At 36.4% G+C, this 20,948-nt stretch overlaps 1 protein-coding gene across 1 annotated transcript in view; it reads left to right on the top strand.

Annotated features, from left to right (window-relative positions):
- LOC145687967 (uncharacterized) overlaps positions 1 to 20,948 on the top strand; it is a 1,078,260-nt gene that overhangs the window by 118,950 nt on the left and 938,362 nt on the right. The gene's annotated exons all lie outside the window — the stretch shown is intronic.

Raw genomic sequence — 20,948 nt, 5'->3', positions numbered from 1 at the left:
GAATTATTGCAAATGCGTGACTGCACCATAAAAAGGGCTTATGATATGATAAAGCTATATATAAATAGAATAGAGAGTTTAAAATGTACGCCAGGCGACAGTGAAGCTGAAGTATTCAAAAGTGTTGAAACCGGGGTTTTCAAAGGAGTGAAACTTAACAAGCACATTAATTTTCCATCTGTCAACAGATGCAGTTCATATAGTGTATAGTGGATAACCTAAAAATGCGAACCATTAATGAAAACGATACGAATCACAAGCTAATAAATCAAATTGAATCTGTTTTCAGTGACTCCGGTGACATTCGACAAGATGAGAAAGAAATCAAGGAACTTGCTTTTAGGTTTGGATTAAATTCACATGATGTTCTTCGCGACTTTGTGCAATATAAAGCAACAGGGAAGAGGGTTGTTACTGAAACTGTAAAAAGGTGCTTCACCGCTCTTAACACCATAGCAATTAGCAGTGCAGATTGTGAACGTGGTTTCAGTAAAATGAACATAATAATGTCTGATCTTAGAAATTCGCTACAAATTAGTACAGTTTCAAGTATAATGTTTGTGTCATTAATCGGGCCCCCTGTACGCACGTTTAATCCTGAGCCGTATGTTAAGTCTTGGTTACAAAAAGGAAGGCGCAGTGCAGACTACAGAAGATGTCAGTAACGAGAAAAGAAGGAAGATGGACCTTATAAGAAGCTGTGGTGGATACTATGATTTAATGTTCCGGATAGCAGACATTTGTATGTAATAGAAGCCAGGTTAGTAAAAATAGTTTAATATTCTAATCGTGTTCTAAACAGAAGCGTCATTTCAGATTTTGTTTGGGGGAAGCAAGATCCCTTGATATAAGTAAAAATTTCGCGTTTTTCACTGACTTACTGCTATTCTATGGATAAAATCTATATAAATCTCAAACTCGGGGGGGGGGGGGATTGCTCCTGTCCCCCTAAATGACGCCCTTGGTTCTAAAGTAGGTCTATGTACAATGTGTTTTGTATATTTTTAGAGGTCCACACTTGTGTAGAAAGTATGAGAATTTTACACTTTGAGCTGATAGAAAATTCTTCTTCTTCTTCTTCTTTTTTTAAATCGTAAATCGGCTACACATTTTTCTGTTCACTGGATCTGTATTATGTGCTGGTAATTATTTACCGAAAAATATGATGATTAGCAATATTTAAAGTTTCCATTTTATTGAACGGAATACAATGCAATACAATGGGATACAACGGAAAATAATATTCATTGAATATTAATATTTATTTCTGTTAGGCTGATGAATGCGAGGAATAAAACATTTACGTATTTGTTTCTCTCTCTCTCTCTCTCTCTCTCTCTCTCTCTTTCTCTCTTTCTGTAATTTTTCACATCAAAACTGGTGTAAAAATATCAAAAGTAGAGATGTTCTTTAGGGTTCTGGCCAGTGGAGTATTGACGATTTTTTTCGGGGGGACTGCTAACTTTAGCCCTGGAAATGTGAACATTCTGCAAGATATGCCGTTTACTTTAATATAGTAAATAAAATTTCGGGGGGGGGGAGTTAAGCCCGGAGGCCCCATAAAATACGCCACTGGTTCTGGCAAAAGTAGTGCTAAAAGTGGTCATATTTGTCCCATACCGTCACCTCATCTGATGTCACTTTAAGCACTGGTTTCAACAAATACCATCAGAGAACGTGATATGAAAAGTAAAATGATCAGTTTATAAGCAGCTAATTTTGTGCATATAATGCGTGTAGCAACCAAGTGCAAGGCTAATTACTAAAACTGAAAATAAATGCCTTGTACATGAAATCTTTTCAACCTCCAGATTTATATAGGTTGTATCGGTTTTGATTGATTACTAATAGAATAAAAATAAGTATACTGCAAATAAATAATTATCCTTGTATTTGTAAATGCAATGAATGTAATATTTTAGTGCAAGGCGAATTAGTTGTTTGTTAGAAGGAAAACACCGTAAATGTTATATACAGAATGGCCCTTATCAACATACAATAGGGTATATAGAGATTCTACGTCATCAAGATACATAACTTCTATACCTTGGTTGTGTCGGTTTGATTCATTTGCAGCACAAATCAGCCTTGCACTAAATTCTTAGTGTAAACCAATATTTTGCAATTTCATGATATGCAATCGCTGTAAGGTTCTTGTATTTCATTATCAATGATGTAACTGCTTGTAAGAGTTATTATATGTACCTCAGTATTCAATTGTATTGCTCGTCGGAATTTTTTTATAATTGCAAAAAGGGTCATATATAACAAATAAATAAAAAATATATAGAAATGAACAAATGATTTGAGATTTGTTTATTAAATAGTTCTAAGTGTATATGCTCAGAAATAAAAGATTTTGTAATTGTATTCTTTGCAGCAGATTTTTTTTTTTACAAAATTCCAAAAACATGGTAAAACCGCCGTCCGGAGGGAGAAACCACGCAAAGAGGACCTCCGACTAGAATGTGTTAAAAGACTGTCGTCACGTTCAATTGACTTTCTTGCTTTAGCATTTTTAGTTACCCAGTAGCTGTGAACTATCAACCCTTTTAATTACTTGGCAGTTGGCACAATTGAAGGTTTATGTAATTAGACTAGTTTTGGCTAGGTGGGGCTTCGTCGCCAAATCCAAAATTTGCTCAGCCTATGGTCTCGGATCTCATAAATCTACAAACACACCGAACTTCCAAGTTTTTATTTTGATTTCAATTACGATACCTAAAACATGAGATTTTGTTTGCAAAAAGTCTATTTTAATTCTAATTAAATTCCATTCATTTGCAACATCGTCATTTGCGAAACCTGAGAAAAAACTTGTTCAAGTGCGTCAGATGCGACCTTGATGGCTTTCTGCAAAATATAACTAAGATAGAGGCGTCATTTGCGGACCTGTGGAAGTATTACGTTTAATTCGATTCTTTATGAATTCACCTGAGTTGGATGCTTATAGTATGGACGTAAATGTTTACTTATACTCTACGATTATTAAAATATCAAACTTAACTTATTCTAACATAAAATTTATACTGGTTTACTGTTCAAGTTTAAACGTTACGTGGAAAACAACTCACTAGAGTTTTAGTTGTTTTATTGTGTTTGCAGTAAAAACAATTTAAATGGGTTGAACACCATTGTGCAGTACCTGCAGTGTGCTTTTGAACCCATGCATCAATGCATTTGAACCCATTTATGCCAATCTCCCCGCGTCACAAGCGCAGGTTATTGCCAAGAAAGATTATCCCCCCCTTAGAGCAGGTCCTTACATGACAATATGTAACCTACCAGATTAGATATTGCCGGTGTTAAATCATTAGTCATGTAATCTCAATGACCTTAGTTATAGAACCAGATGATTGTGAATTCTATTTCTGGCAATATCATACAAAGATTGTCGTTCTTGTGTTTTGGTATAGAAAAAAAAAACACTTTTATGTAAATATAGAGTTGCCGGTGCGCTGTAAGTGGTATTCAGAAAGTTCATCGTTCTGCTTTGATCGATAAGATCTTTTCCAAAGAAACAAAATGCACTCACGTTCAAGGATGCAGTTCAATAAATTTCCAGGAAATTGAATTGTTGCCCTAAATATAGAACTACCTAAGTGGAGAGAAGTGAAAAAGGAAGAGAGAAGAACGTATGAGTTGATTTATACTGCTAATGTGAAATATTTAACATTTATTTTGTTAAGATACAGTTGCTGTTGTTGTTTGTTAAATTTTAGCCTCCCTTGTGAGCACCGATACAATACAAGACGTGAATCTACAGTTTAAGGTGGAATACAAATCACCGTAATGGGTTCAAATTTTTACACTTTCTTATCTGGAATCGAACACGAAACCACGTGAATCAAAGGAGCATGAACTAGCCAGTGTGTATGTATTATGAAAACACTAATAATTAACTGAAAGTAACACTGAAATGGCACAATGAATTTATATTACAAAAAGCATTTACATAACTTCAGAAAAGTAGAATAAATATGTGAAATTCTCCAACGGAACCTTCCTAAAAATACAGTATGGAACTTTTCATAGCAAATTTATTTACTTTGCAAATAAGGTATTACGTAAACCGAAGAAAATGCCTATTTTGCTCTCAGTATCACGGCCATTGACCGAGATCCCATCATACAAACACATTACACATTATATCTCAGTTTTTTTTTTTCGGTTTCCTTTCGTTAGCTAGTTAGGGTTTAGGATTATAGAATTTTATATTTCTGGCTGTCAGCATCAATGGCCATGTTAGCCCGTGACGTTTGACGGATGATGAGCGAGCATATTATCCGGGGAAAGAGAAGGAAGAAAATATTGGAGAAGAAAGGAAGCGGCCTGGGACCTATATGTTAGGTTACCATTCCGGCATTTGCCTAGTGTGAATGAGGAAATCCAAGGAAAATCTTATTCAGGATGAATGGCCTGTAAAAGCATTTAAAAATTTTCCGACTGAGTGCCATCACCGGGAATCGAACACATTTGTTAACTAGTGTACCTTTAGTTTTAGATGAAATACTTATATAACGTATTATAGACGTATTTTAATTTAGTTTAGAATGAACTATGAAAAAAGAAAATGGGTTCATAAACAACGGAGATAATGCTTGTTTCTTGAATCGAGCTGTCCGCCATTTTGATGATGTCGTCATTTCTACGCACTTGCACCAATGCGTGACACCATCGAAATTATTCACCACAAGGCTCCTCTAAATAAAATAGAAATCACCCTCTCATCTTATCTTCACGAAAGCTGCCACAGGATGACATATTTAAAAGTAAAATTTTCATAGTGACCGCCATTTTGATTACGTAATTAACATATTATACCTCATATCTCCGTTGTTTATGGACGATTTTCTTGGTCAATAGCTCATTTTAAAGATAATTAAATTGCCCATAAAAACTGTTATGTAAGTATTTTCTCTAAACGGTTTCCGAGCTAGTTTTGCTTATTTCATAAATAATTGTTCATTAATTCATCAAATTATTAAATAACTCCTATACCTTTAGTTTTAGTGGAAATACTTATATAACAGTTTTTATGGGAAATTTAATTTCCTTTAAAATGAGCTATCAAAAAGAAAATCGGTCCATAAACAACGGAGATAATGATTGTTTGTTGAATCGAGTAGGCCGCCATTTTGATGTCATCATGTCTACACGCCACGCACCAGTGAGTAACACCATCGAAATTATTCACCAGGAGGCTCCTCTAAATAAAAAAAGAAAAATCACCCTCTCATCTTATCTTCACGAAAGCTGCCACGGGGCATGTTTTTTCTACATATACTCCTCTACTATAACAGACACACCAGTCTCCGTGGTCATACGCTGATAATACGCAACAGAACTGCGAGCGTTGTGGCTGGATGTTTTGTCCATGTGGATCCACACATTCCGGGTGTCTCTGCCATACAACTGTGAGATGTGCGTTGCGTATAAGGGTTCCATGATGTTCGTTTGAAAGTAGGCTGCATTTACCATGTCCTCGGAATTCACACGATGCATTGGCAACTTCCCACTGGCGCAGAAACCTGCCACCACCTGCCTTTTGAAAACTTCTCGCGACATTCACGGACGGACTCGCCGCAGCTCCTCGCCTCATGTGATGAATAAAAAATGGCTCTGGGCTTATTGATGTCATCAAGGTAGATCCAGGCTTCATCCAGAGTGACAACTCACTACCATTTGTCACCTGAGACGTACTGTTCATACAGCTTTCTTGAATCTCTCTTGTATGTGTCTTGGTGATAACTTATGACCCACCGCCTTATGTCGTTATTTTTTAGTAGCAAATTGTCCTTTATGATACGACACACTGTGCTCTGTGATGTCCTGCATTAGATGGTAAGGTTGCTTTGGATGAGTGGGTTCTCCTTCACAACTACTTCCCTGATGTTTCTCACAACGCGTGGTTTCCTGGCTGAACATGCCCGTTTCCTTTTCACTCACACGACTTGATCTTGATATTTAGGACCGGTACTTTTACAGCGCTGGATTACCCTTCCTACTGTACGCCTGCTGATATTGTTCCCGCTTGCCGCACAGATTTTCACAACCACTGACTCATTGCATTTTGCATCGGAAAGTGCACATACGTGACCTTTGCAATAAGGTGTCACTTTAACAGACACACTAGCTGTTCACCACAACAACTTTCACAGCTGTGTACGTGACTCACTACTGGATTCACGGGCTACTGACTGATGGTTTGTTCTCCTACACTGTGCTCGTCATCAGCTCTGTAAAATTGACCTTGTGTAGTATATGAAAAACTCAATGGGAGGGGTTACAGCCCCCATCAACCCCCAACCCCATTCGATACGCCACTGCTTAGGTATATGACATATTTAAACGGGAGGTGTTGAGTAATAGAAAAGATCTTTTCGCAAACTGTCTTTGGTGTATTTTCAATTTACAAATTGTGGTTAGGTTATTATTAGGTAAGTACGTGCAGGCTTAGAAATATGTCTCCATCATCATGAGACATAAGAAAATGGAATGAAACTTTATTCGGAAGGCCTGTACACGGGATTGAACCAGAAAACAGAAAGTCAGCACCAACATCGAATGGTAATATTTAGACCTATACATGTGAGCATTGACATTCATGTATGAAATACTAGCTGAAACGCCCGGTGAGCACAGGGAAATATAGTTATGGGAAGCGTCTCAAGGTATACTTGAACTTAATTTCTCCTTCCTGATATATTTTATTTTTGACATAAAGTTTAAACTTCTCCCCATTGAACCCCGCCCCTAGGATTCGCACCCCAAGAAATTAGATATAGGCCTACTACAGACTTTTCCAGACTATTATGTCCTTGAACTTACCTAGAAGGAACTTATATACTGTATTGAGTTTCATCTTCCTAAAATAAGGGGCTCGAGAGATATTCTCCCGAGTTCGATCCCCTTACATAGAGTCGCTGCTGAAAGAGACAGTATTCTATATATCACCTCACCTCATAAGATATTATAATTTTGCATTACTTATTACCCCCTTTTTTCCTTTTTGAACCTTTTCCTTCCCCCTCTTTCTCCCCTTCCCTGCAAGATGCGCACCAAAAATTCTAAATAGTCTACGTTTTCTTCCAGACTACGATATCTTTAATAAAGTTACTAGGAAGGAGTTTATATATCAAGTTTCATCAAGGCCTTAACCTTAGACCTTGAATATCTCAAAACACCCCCTCTTCAATTTGTTTGAAAAAAAATATATAAGTCCTATAGCCTATAGGAGTACCGATATGACAAATATCAAGATGGCATACTAGGGACATCGTACCCAAAAATATTTATCCACATCGCTGCATCACCAAAAATCACGAGAAAAGCACTTTATTGCATCTTAAGTACCATTTACTTTTATAACCTTGAAAATTAATTTTACTAACAAGGGATGTATTTGGACTCGAACGGGAGAATCCAAATGAAACCATGCACGTTATATAAATTATTGGACACAGAAACTATCGTGTCAGCCATTCCTATGTAAAATTCTGCGTTTGGCGACAGGTGCCATCTTTGTGTTCGGATATAGGGTGAACTATTCATCTTGATACACCTTTATAACTTTCAAGGGAATAGATATATAACGCTGGGATTTTGCACATACAAATATCGACAAGGGGACATTTTCTCACGTACTCCTCGATACCACAATATTAACGATGTTGGCAACCCAACACAAACTTATATTTTTACAAACGGCACTACGTAAGGTTATTACAAATTTTAAATCTACACTTAAAACAAAAACAAACAATATCAAACTTCTTATTGAGTGTTGCAAACTAAGGAAGCTACAGCATCACAAACATTCACAAATATATATAAAAAAAATATAGGCATCTTCAAGAGTAATAACTCAAGTGAGACTGACGGGACAATACACATCCACCGTACGTTAGTGCAGTATACTACTGTCATGGTATGACGTATTTCGAATAAATACGAACAAAGCTACAAGGAATTGAAAATTTGACTTTAAAAAGCTTTATTTCAAAAAGTGCTCAGATAAGTATCACATCTAATTATACAGATTAGTTGCAAAAGACATAAAGATCATAATGCTGTTTATTGGATATTTTTGAATGTTTGTGATGCTGTAACTTCTTTAGTTTGCAACTCAGAACAATAAGTGTGGTGTTATTTGTTTTTGCTTTAAATGCAAATTTAAAATTTGTAATAACCTGACGTAGTGCCGTTTGAAAAAAAAAATATAACTTTGTGTTGGGTTGGCAACACTGTTAATTTGGTGGTATCGAGGAGTACATGAGAAAATGTCCCCCTTCCGATATTTGCATGGTGCAAAATTTCAGCATTCTCTATTCATTAGTTTACAAGTTACAAGTGCGTATCAAGAAAAATGGTCCACCCTGTATTTGTTCCACCCCTTCCATGGCTCTAATGTCATATACAATTTTTGTGACTTTACTTTATCCTTTTCAATATCTTGCATGCGCTGTGCAACTTGAGTAATATGAACCTAATAGTATAAAGGAGTGCTCCATAATATTATAAATTGTAAATATCCAACACGTTGTACACAGTGATTCATATTTTAGGATTGAAGTCGAGCGTTCTTTAAAGCTGACATGTTCTAACTTGCGTAATAATTTCATACTCATTCTCTTCAACACGTTTATCGTTCAATTGTATTATTGTTCATGTTTATTTATGTTTTGTACGGAGGAAATGCTTGTTAACTATTCTAGCATCAAGTTATTTCGGAGAACATTGTACAGTTGTTGTTACGGATACTGTTTGAGCATAAATAGGGGCGATAAATGTTTTCCAAGTCGGCACTAATCGTAGAAGAGAAGGAAAAATTCAGTATATTGTGATTTTTTTGTTTGTAACATACAAGTTATGTATCATTAGTCAAATATATGGTGTTATTCTTAGTGTGGTAAGAGTAAAGAGTCAATTCACACCAATCTTGTGTATTTTGTTTGGTATACTAAGAGGAATTGTTGCATTACCATTTTTTCATTATCCATTCATTCCATCAGTTCATTTTTTGTGTTATAATCGTTGAAACATACAATTGCCTTTATGTAACATACAATTGGCAAACAATTACTATTTTAATGCCATGGTACAATATAGGCAGATGAAAAGTAAGACTTGTAGATATAAATAAATGACAGATTGTCATAGATACATAATCAAAAACAATATAAATAAGAATATATCTTCCCAATCTTGTAAAGCTTATGCAGGAGCGTAGCGAAGGAGAGAGCCCGGGAGGAACGCTCCCCCCCCCCCAAAGGTTTTCGACCAAGTACTTTGGTACTTTGAAATTGACATTTTTTTTTGTCGGAATAAACACGAATTGTCTTTCGTGTACTATATTTCAAACCAAAATATGTCACTAAACAGTTACTAGACAAGCCGTGTTCGCCAACGTCATACTTATTTTTTAAAACTGTTTGCATTTTGGGATACGGAAATCGAGTTTTCCAATAAATCTCTTCAATTTACTACTAGTTTATCACACACACACACACACACACACACACATACATACATATATATATATATATATATATATATATATATATATATATATATATATATATATATATATATATATATATATATATAATGTACAGGGTTTTCATAAAGTATATACGGATTTAATTCGCTTATAATTTACAGAAAAATGCTCATATTGAAATCAAATAAAGTGCAAACGGTAGCGGAAGGATTAAATTTTTACCTGTAATCTGCACCAGCTCAGTTCATTCACCGCCACACCTCCAACTGGGCGCCATTTACGTCCACACATTCGCGTAGGCGGCGCTGGAATACACTCACAGCGTTCCGCCGTGTTTGATCCGAAATGCCAGCCACAGACGCCCTGATTTTGTCCTTTAAGTTCTCCAAACCACTTGGCTTCTTTGCATAAACTTCCGTTTTCACATGACCCCAAAGCCAGAAGTCGCAGGAGGTAAGGTCGGGTGATCTTGGCGGCCAAGCGGTCGGCCCACCGCGGCCAATCCATCGGTTAGGGAATTTCTTGTCAATGAACTGTCTCACCTTGATTGCATAGTGAGGGGGTGCCTTGTCCTGTTGGAACACGATGTCGTTCTGGATTCCACGTGCCTCCAGTTCCGGAATGAGGTAAAAGTTTCGAATTGATAGTATGTGGGGTAGCTGAAACGATTAGTGACACTATCGTTTCAGCGAAGCCCAAGTTCAGCCGAATGGACCTGGAAACAAAGGAGCGCAGGGACGGGGGTCCATTTTAGCTCGGTCTACGACCTCGCACCTCATGAGACTACAACCATACCGAATTTTAAATTCCTATTCTCATTTCAATCATGATATTTTATGTCTCAAGGAAACGTCTATTTAAATAACTTGGAGCTTTTTCTCCTCCCCATTAGATTCCCTAAAAACTAAAAATATTCACTTTTCAGAATTTTCCTGTGGGTTAGTCCCAGACTGCTAAAATCATGTCAAAGCTGACCATTGGGGCCCTATCCGAAGTTCCCAATAATTTTGGGGGCCAAATCATGTCCCATTTAAATAACATGGGAACGATTTTTCAGTTGTCCATAAAACCTCAATAAAGATGGATTTTTTTTAGGTGATTTACTTGGATGATGCTATCGGAAACGTACAAGGATACCAACTTTTAAGTTTTAATTCCAATTCTAAGTACCTAAAACCTAAGGTTATAGGTCGAGAAAATCTCTCTTAAGAATAACATGGGAAAATTTTTTTCCTCCCGATTAGACTCCCTAAAAAACTGAAAATATTCACTTTCCGGAAATTTCCTCTAGGTTAAACCCGCAATGCTAGAGTCATGTGAAAGGTAACCATTGGGGTCCCACTCGAAGTGTCCAAAAATTTGGTGGCCAAAACATCTCCCTTAACAATAACATGAGGAATATTTTCTCCTTTCCAATAGATCCCTAAAAACACAAAATATTCACTTTTCGGAATTTTCGTGTGGGTTAGTCCCGGAATGCTAAATTCTTCAGTTGCCCACAAAGCCCCAATAAATTTGATTTTTTTTATTTTTGGTGATTTACACCTATGATGCTATCAGAAACGTATAAGGATACCGACTTTGAACTTTTAATTCCAATTCTAGGTACTTAAAACATAAGATTTTAGGTCCAAAAACATCCATAAGAATAAGATGGAGAAAATTTTCTCATTCCCATTAGACCTCCTAAAAACTAAAAATGTTCACTTTTGGCACTTTTTTCGGTCGGTCATTTCCGGAAATGAACAAACATGCCAAATTTGAAGTTTCCACGTTAACCAGAAGTATGCGTTATTTTCTGTCAGTTCATATAGTTTTATATATTATATATTTATACAATTTTATGGCGTTAGCGGCATCAACAGCCTTAAGTCCGTCACGTTTGAGGAATGAAGTCCCTTGGCGAGCACAGAATCCAGGGAAGAAAAGGGAAGAAAGGAATGAGGAGGGGAAGGAAGCGGCGTGGGGCCTATATGTGAGGTACCATCCCGGCATTTGTGTGGTGTGAGTGAGGAAAACCCAGGAAAAAACATCACTCGGGATGGCTCGCCTGAAAAAGCTGTACATCTTTTCGACCTAGTGGCCCTACTGGGAATCGAACCCGGTACTGCTCTTGCCTTCGGCGCAAGCGTTAGCGACTACGCCGCATGGGCCACAAATTGGAATTTTTAAAAAATAAAATTTGGTATTGCAGGGTGTGCATAGCATTGTCTATGAAAATTATAATACATAAATAAATAAAGAAAGAAAGAAAGAAAGTAAACAACAGTTTAAAACTGTGTTTTATTGGGAACTGAAAATCATTCCATGTTATTTCAATTTAAAGCATCCCAAAGGTATTTATGGAACATTTTCTACACTAAAAAATGATTAGGCACTTCCAGTAGGACTACAACGATTAAATTTGGCAAAGTCTGTAGCCTCCCGGAACTATATAGAAAATTCCCAAAAGTGAATATTTTCCATTTTTAACAGCTTTAAAGAGTCAAAAAAATGTGTAATTTAAATAGACTTTTTGGATGTATAAAATCTCATATTTTAGGTACCGTTATTGAAATCGAAATAAAAACTAGGAAGTTTGGTATGTCTGTAGGTTTATGAGGTGCGAGGCCGTAGGATGAGGAAATTTTGTATCTGGCGACAAATTCCCACCTACTTAAAACTAGACTAATTACATAAACATTCAACTGTGCCAACTGCCAAGTTTATAAAGAAATTGAAAATCACAGCAATTGGATAAGTAAGAAAATGCTAATCCAAGTAAGTCAATTGAAAGTAACGGCAGTATTTTAAGTAAATATTGACAACAACGCATTTTAATTTTCCAACTTGGTTAGAAGTTAGAAAATTTGGGAAAAAGCCACACCTAGCAAAAACCTTGACTAATTACATGAATCTTCAACTGTGGCAACTGCCAAGTCCATAAAAGACGTTGTTGATTGTTGATTTTAGTTTAGCGTCCCTTTCAGCAGCGAGGCTATATGAGACGTGGACCTACTGATTAACGTGGAATCCGAACCACATGAGCTCCCGCCGGGAATCGAACCCGGGTCTCCCACGCCAAAGGCGCGTACGCTAACCGCTTAGCCATGGAGGAGCTCTATAAAAGACGTGATAATGCACAGCAATTAGGTAACTAAGAAAATGTTAAGCCAAGTAAGTCAGTTGAACGTAGTGGCATTCTTCCAAGTGAATATTGCCAATAAGGCATTTTAATTGGCCAGCTTGTTCAGAAGTTGGTAAATATGCGACGAAGCCCCACCTAGCAAAAGCCTAGACTAGTTACTTTAACCTTCAATTGTGCCAAATGCAAAAGTCTATAAAAGAAGTGACAATTCACAGCAACTAGGTAACTAAGAAAATGTTAAGCTAAGTAAGTCAATTGAACGTAACGACAATCTTCTGAACAAGGCATTTGCCAACTTGATGAGAAGTTGGTGACTTTGGGGGGAGGCTCCCCCTTAACGACGCCCCTGCTGAGACAAGACTTTCGATTAGCTTTTCCGGTCCTCCTGAATAAGTCATAGTCCCCCAAGAAAAACTTACTGGGTATACCCCTGTATGATTTAACTATGTGTCACTATTTTATTTGTCTGTCGTTTCTATGTAATTTGGATCTTACGCAGTTTGGATCGTACGCAGTGTGGATCCTACCCAGTGTGGATCCTTTGCAGTTTGGATCCTACGCAATGTGGATCTTATGCAGTTTTGTTCCTACGCAGTTTTGATCCTAAGCAGTTTCGGTCGTATACAGTTTTGATCCTACGCCGGTTTTTCTTTATATAACTTCAAAAGAATATTATTATTTAATATTCTGTGATTATAAAATAATTGTTTTTTTTTTATTATTGTTCGATCATATGACCATACCTGTTTTGGATCCTACGCCTGCTTCATCTTCGGTCGTACGCAGTTGGATCCTATGCAATTTGGGTCGTACGCAGTTTGGATCCTACGCAGTATGGATTCTACGCAGTTTGGATGCTACGAAGTTTTGATCCTAGGAATGTAACCCTTTATACGTATCATAGCCCACATTCAACGAAAAAAGTGATATTTTAACATTTGTATGTATGTTTGCCCGTTCGTATTGTTACGATAACATTTATAAATGTATGTTGATATGGAAAACTGTCCGTATCAAATGATATCATTTTCAACAACTTAATAAATTCGTTACTGAAATGTCTGTGTCTGTGTGTCTATCTATTTGTCCGTCTGTCTGTTATTTTCGATTTTTTTTTCAATTTTGAGCCCTCCGTTCGATAGGTCATCAAAAACCATCTCAGAAAGCGATGGAATGTTTCGCGTCACCGTTACCATTTCCGAGATATTGGCCAAAAATGGTCGATTTCCGGAGATTAAAGAGCCATATCTGATGGAACCATAAGTTATAGAGAGATGATATTGGTGTTGATCAATACCTAGGATGATGATGAACATTTTGGTATCAAATAGTAACCGGTGGAGACTGGTTTGACCAGTGGTCACCAGATAATATTGGTACCAAAATGTTAACCATCCTCTTATACGTATTGATCAAGACCAACATCATCTTTCTATGACTTACCGTTCCAGATAAAAAATGAAATGAAATCTGAGTTTTACGTCCCACGGTTATGCCGGTTAGGCTAAAGGACACGGTGACGATGAGAGATGAGTGAAATGGTGGAATGAAGAAAGTGGGAGGAAACGGGAGAACCCCGAGAAAACCCACGAACACGGTGTTTGTCCACCACAAAGTTCACTTGGCGGGGGCTGGGATCGAACCCGGGACCCCAAGCACCAGAGGTGAACGCTCTACCACTGAGCCACCGCGCCCCCCATTGTTCCAGATAAATTGGCCAAAATATAGTTCCAATTTCGGGAGATTTAAAAAGCCATATCTCAGGAACCGTAAGTAATAGAGAGATCATATTAATGTTGATCAATACCTAAGAGGATGGTGAACATTTTGGTAACAAATAGTAACCGGTGGTCTCTGGACAAGTGGCTACTAGCAAACTGGCCACCGTTACCCAGATATTGGCCAAAAAATTTCGAATTTCGGGAGATTTAAGGAGCGATGTCTCGAGAACCGTAAGTGATAGAGAGATGATATTTTGCGAATTTTTGCGAGAAGCAGAAGAAGGTGTAGATAAAAAAAAAATACTTTTACATGTAGGAAAAATCACAGTTATCCTTTCCGCTCCTTCTATTCATTCTTTTAAAGTTCGTTCTGGCAATGTTCTTGGAGTATTCTCAACTGGTTCTTTATGGCCAGACCTGAGCGTTTAACTTGTTAATTTTTGTGGCCAGACATGTTTAGTCATGTTTTTGTGCACAGTCCTGATATAATACGTAAAAAGGCCATTAACAGTGGATGTATTTGCAATTATAAAGAAGTAATTTTGTGAATATATATATATATATATATATATATATATATATATATATATATATATATATATATATATATATATATATATATATATATATATATATATATATATATAAAGGTAAATGCAGAAAATCTTCGGAAAATACATCAGGTTAAATATATTTTATCTGGAGTGTTACTATTGAACATTGAGTGTGTAAACTATGTTTTAGTTGGTTCCAGAAATTGTGGAATAACGAACTTAGAGCTAATATACATATATTATAGTATGTTCGTCCTGATGTATTACTTTCACCAAATTTTAAAGTATTTATGTGATTATCCAGAGGAATTCGGAAAAGTCGAAAAGGGGTTGTTTATTCTTGAGGATGATTATTTTCTTCCGACGATTTTTTTTTTCAGAAAACAAAACATACAATTTTGTTTCTATTTCATAAATATTTCAGTAGTAACCTGAAAATATAGCATAACTGACTTATCCTGAAAAAAAAATGTACGAGGGGGGTAGTTTATTCTTGGGGGACTTTTTTCACACGATTTTCTTATAAACGACTCAGGCAATATTGCTATTATCATTAAAAAATATTTCATTAGTAATCTGACAATATGGCATATTTCATTAGTTCTGAAAGAATGTATGGGAAGTAGCTTATTTTGGAGGGTTAACTCTTTTCGATTTTTCCTAGAATAAGTCAGGCGGTTTTGCTCATATTTCATATATAAAGATTGCATTTATAATCTGATAATGCATCAAAACTCATTTGTCCTGAAAATATATACGAGGGGTAATGTATTCCTAAGAATGAGTTTTTTTCGGACGATTTTTCGGGACGATTCGGGTGATATTGTTCGGCGACGGACGTTTCGGGCGATATTATTCATATTTCATTAATAGTATGACAATATGGCATAATTCATTTGTCCTGATAAATATGCGAGAAGGTTAAGTTCTTTTCCGGACGATTCTCTGAAAAACAATTCAGGGATTTTGTTCATATTTCATTAATTTTACGTAAATTCCTCCTTACGAATGAATAAACAAGGAGTGGTTTATTCTTAGGGTAAGTTCCTTTTCAGACTACTCTTTTTTTTTTAAAAAAAAAAAAGACGACAGTCCCTTTTTTTCATATTTCAGAAATAAATATTTTATTAATATTCCTACAATGTCGCATAAGTAACTTCCACAGGAATGCTACAAAGGGTAGTTTGCTTTTGGGAGTGATTTCTCTTCGGGTGAAATTTTCGGGAAACATCTTATAATTTTGTTCATATTTCACAAGGAAATGTTTCAATAATTACTGCAACACAATTATGATCTACTTTGAGAAATTGGAGCGAGTAAAATTAGTGCAATGGCCCGTACCTTTTTATTATGTTTTCAAAATGAGCGAATCAAAGAATTACAGTACAAATTTGTGGGTAACTTTCTGGTAACTACAAACATACATTACTGAATCTTCATTCTTGTCCAGTTATTTATCTAAGACGACGACGATACAATTGATTTAAATTAGTTTTATCTGAAAATGAGGAGAGTAATTTTCATCACTGCTTCATTTCTCTAATGGTTTAAAGAAATCTGAAAAACTGAGCACTCGTAAAGTGGAATCTGATTCCTCAGAGCCTCAAAAGAAATTGAACCCGTTTCTTCTGTGTCAAAGACACTTATTCTAAACCATGAGGGACTTTTTTTTTTTTTAAATCTTGGATTCTAGTTTTCAAGTGGATTATGAAATGTGAGTAAATATTAATCTTTTTGAGGCTTCATTTATGAAATAAAAGCATTATGTCATTTTTTTAAAAAAAATAATAAGTGAGTTAAAGTTTTTATTTGTGTCATTGCTATAATAAATTTATCGTTACAATACATATAGTGAGATTGATTCCTTGTAGCTAAACGATCACGCCTTCAGCACATTATATATGGATTTCATTATCTCTGAGAGTTCATTTAGTTCAGATACCACGTTCGTCTGGTGGTATATGTCTCATATACCTTTTGTGTTGAAAGGATATGACAGACTCAAATTTAGCAAATCTAACATCAATTAATGTGTTTCATTCCACACTGGATAGAACTAGTTGGTAATTCATGAATCTGTTCTAGTGAATTTTGCTGTAACTTTAGCAAGGCTGTCGCTATGGTGTTGGATTACACGTGTTTTTCTTTCAAGAATGACTTCAAAAGTAGATGATATATGCTGTGATCCCCATTTGGGGATTGGATACCATTCTGAAATTCTTAAAAAAGTATACGTATGATACAATTGTTTTTTTTCTTACTATTCTACCATAGCTGATTAGAAATACAGTAAAAATAAATGGCAGTTAAAGGTTAAAGGTACTGTTTTATTTATCATCTATCATGGTGGACTGTTTAGTAACATAGTCAAGGCATAAAGCCTTAAATTCAGTTTAGAATAACTATAGACGACAATATAAACAAGTAACGGTGTCAAGGTACAGTAATAGAAGTGGAAGGCTACAAGATATTGAGCCAATATGTAGTGATCTAGTTAATAGTATATTAGCAAAGCAATTAAAATAAAGTTATCTCAATGTATTCTGGCTTCTAAGCGTATTTTCAGTGATATTAAGCACTACAACGCAATTAAGTTAAAGCAAACAATGAAAGTTCTAATTTCCTTCAATCGTTTCTTATGATTTATTTATTTCCTGGAGTGCATTGACTTTCCGTGATGCACTTTCATTTTATGATATGCAGAACGACACAGCTGCTGCTCATTTCAACGGTACTATTACAGCATGTTTTATTTACATATTGTGTATTTTGTGGTTGTTTTGTTCAAGGTAATGACAAGGCTTTGTTTGCTTGCTCCTTTTTCGCGATCTAGAAATAGAAAGTGGTGGTATTGAATTACCTGCTACTAAGACAGCAAAGTAAACATCTTCCAGACAAAACAAATGTCAAGTAACGCCGAGTCTTTTCTATGATTTCTGCTATTTGGATGAAGTTCACGCTTTGGCGGTGTTACTATACAAGCAGAAAATATACTATTATGCTATGTACGTACAAGAAATGCATAGATTTCTCAAAATGTGGACACTTGAACCGAAAATTACGTAATATTACTAAACACACGTTTAACCTAGCAGATACAAAAAAACAGACTGTGTTGATTTTCAACGAACTTCAAAAGGTCATTACTGAATTATCTATGTCTATGTGTCTGTCTGCTATTTGTGATTTTTTTTTTTTAATTTTGAACCCTGCATTCGATAGAGCTTCAAACACTATCTGAGAAGGTTATTAAACTTTTCGCGTCACTCTTACCGTTCCCGAGATATTGCCCAAACAATGGTCGATTTACAGAGATTTAAGGAGCCATATCTCGGGAACCATAAGTTACAGAGAGATCATATTGGTGTTGATCAATAACTAAGAGGATGGTAAATATTTTAATACCAAATAGTCACCGGTAACCACTGTTTGGCCAATGACCAGTTGGCCAGTGACCTCTAATTAATATTGGTACCAAAATATTTTCCATCCTCTTAGGTATTGGTTAACACCAATATCATCTCTCTATAACTTACCGCTCCCATGATATTGTCCCAAAAGTAGTTCCGATTTCGGGATATTTAAGGATCCATACAGAGGTGTAGCCAAGGGAAGGCCCATCGGGGCCGGGCCCCCCCCCCCAAATGACCAGCTTTTAAAACATCATAGTAAAATTATCTCGCTTCATTCATTTAAAAGTAACAAAGTTTATTGACAATTAATAATTTATGGTAAAATAGTAAGGATAAATATTGTTTTTCCATACCGATTGAAAAATAGTATAGTATCTCTTCCTTATACCGATCGAAAAATAGGATACTTTTTTTTATGACAGCAGGTTACACAATTTACTGCGATTTATATTTGACAGTTTGAAGACAAACGTTTTAACAAGGTACTACAAATACAGCCATAAAACAAAGGTATTAAACTGATTTGTAAGTACAGTATATTTTTATATGCTTTAACAAATGTTTTAAAAGACATAGAGGATGGAAAATTTGGCGAGAAACAATGCTTTTATTCAATTTGGATTTCATTCGCTCTCTCTTTTACTTCTACTCAGTGTAATAAAATAATTGTCTTTTTTAGTCATGAATAATAAATATTTTTTGTCAGGAAACCGTAAACAAATTAAGTGAAATTTCAAAGAAAATCAATCTTGTGTAGATAGGTTCTGTATACAAGGTCTTAAATTTAAATATAAAGGTAACCAAGAAAAGTTTTATTGTTTTTTCACCCACCACCTTTAAACATTGATATGTCACCTAACCTGGAAGATCAAAAATAGTCCCCATCAGCATCGACGACCTTCTGAAAACGTTCTGGAAGGCCATGGAATCCATCGCGGTGCATTTTGGACTTTTACTAGGGATTTGAACTGGCGTCCTCTAAGGTGATTGTTCAAAGAATGGAACAGGTGATAATCGGACGGTGTAATACCCGGGGAATATAGTGGTTGCAATATTGTTTCCTATCAAAGGCGGAAAATGGTGTCCTGAGTCATCTTAGCCACGTGGGACTTAGCGTTGTCCCGTAAACGAGGACCCATTTGCAATTCAGAAGCGATGGCTCCAGAGTTTTGAGTTTTTGTTGAGCTCAGCTCAACTGCTGACACTACACAGTTGCATTGATACTCTGACCAGCTGGTAGCAGTTCCCGATGCACGATGCACCAAACACACAGAAGGACCTTATTCTGGTACAGTGCTGGTTTCGGCTGTTTTGAAATCGGTTCATGGGATGCTAACCAATGATGATGGCGCCGTGGAGCTTCGTATAGGACACTTTTTATAACATGTCAACGCCCTGTCCAGAAATTGCTCCGAAACAGTAAATAAACACAGGCGACTGCCGCGTTGCCTTCTGGCCCGGAGTCAAAATATGTGAGAACCATTGACCCAACTTGTAGTGCTTCACAAGTTGATGGGTGTGCTGCCGAATGGTTTCTCCACACACTGGATAGTAGTCCCAGTTCCTCTTTGTACATGTGTTGGTCTTCTGGCACGTGGTGTTTTCGGGTGTTTCGTCATCGTCCTTAAACTTGTTAAACCATCGCTGCAATGTCCGCGTCGTCACGACACGCTCACCAAAGGCCTGGCATATCTTCTGTCCCGCTACAGCGGCGTTTGACCTCCATTTGAACTCGTTCAGCATACATGCTCTTATGACGCTCTGTATATGTCCCATGTTCCCTCTGTCTTTACGCAAGTTCACGGTGTGTCTGAATTGCCACAACCAGGTAGTATGTTGGATATACCCACACCAACAACTGACGTTCGCCTTATCTCCACTCGCATTCAACTCACGGTGTGAGGTCCAATTGAACACAGACTTCTACGAAAAGGGACAGAACTTTCTTGGTTACCTTTATAGTTCTGCACAAAAGTATAGCGTTTCGTCCCGGGCAGTAGTTCTTGATTAAGCATAATAAAAACGATCTTGAATATAATTTATGGATAATAATAATAATAATAATAATAATAATAATAATAATAATAATAATAATAATAATAATAATAATAATAATAATAATAATAATAATAAGCTAAAATAGTGTTTTTAGTTTTCCAGAAGAAAACCAAAATTTTCCTTTCTTTCAGACCTCAAAAACACTAGCAGCAACACTTTTTTTGGCTTTGTACATTGTAGCTGCCCCCCCCTCAAAAACGACGGGCCCCCCTACACAAACCTGCTGGCTATACCCCTGGATCCTTATCTCGAGAACTGTAAGTCACAGAGAGATGATATTTGTGTTGATTAATACCTAAAAGGATGGTGAATGTTTTGGTACTAAATAGTAACAGGTGGCCACTGGATCAACTGACTACTGGCCAACTGGCCACTGTTCCCCAGATATTGGAAAAAAAATTTCGAATTTCGATTGATTTAAGGAGCCATATCTCGGGAACTGTAAGTTATAAAGAGATGATATTTTGCCGAATTTTTGCGAGAAACAGAAGAAGGTGCGGATAAAAGATTTACTTTTACATCCAGGAACAATCAAAGTTATCCTTCCCACTTCATCTCTCAATTCTTTTAAGT

This window comes from Thermobia domestica, chromosome 6, assembly GCF_964235325.1.
Source record: "Thermobia domestica chromosome 6, izTheDome1.hap1.1, whole genome shotgun sequence".
NCBI classification, from domain to species: Eukaryota; Metazoa; Arthropoda; class Insecta; order Zygentoma; family Lepismatidae; genus Thermobia; species Thermobia domestica.
Note: the sequence above shows the minus strand (reverse complement) of the source record. Positions and strands in the feature narration are given on the sequence as shown.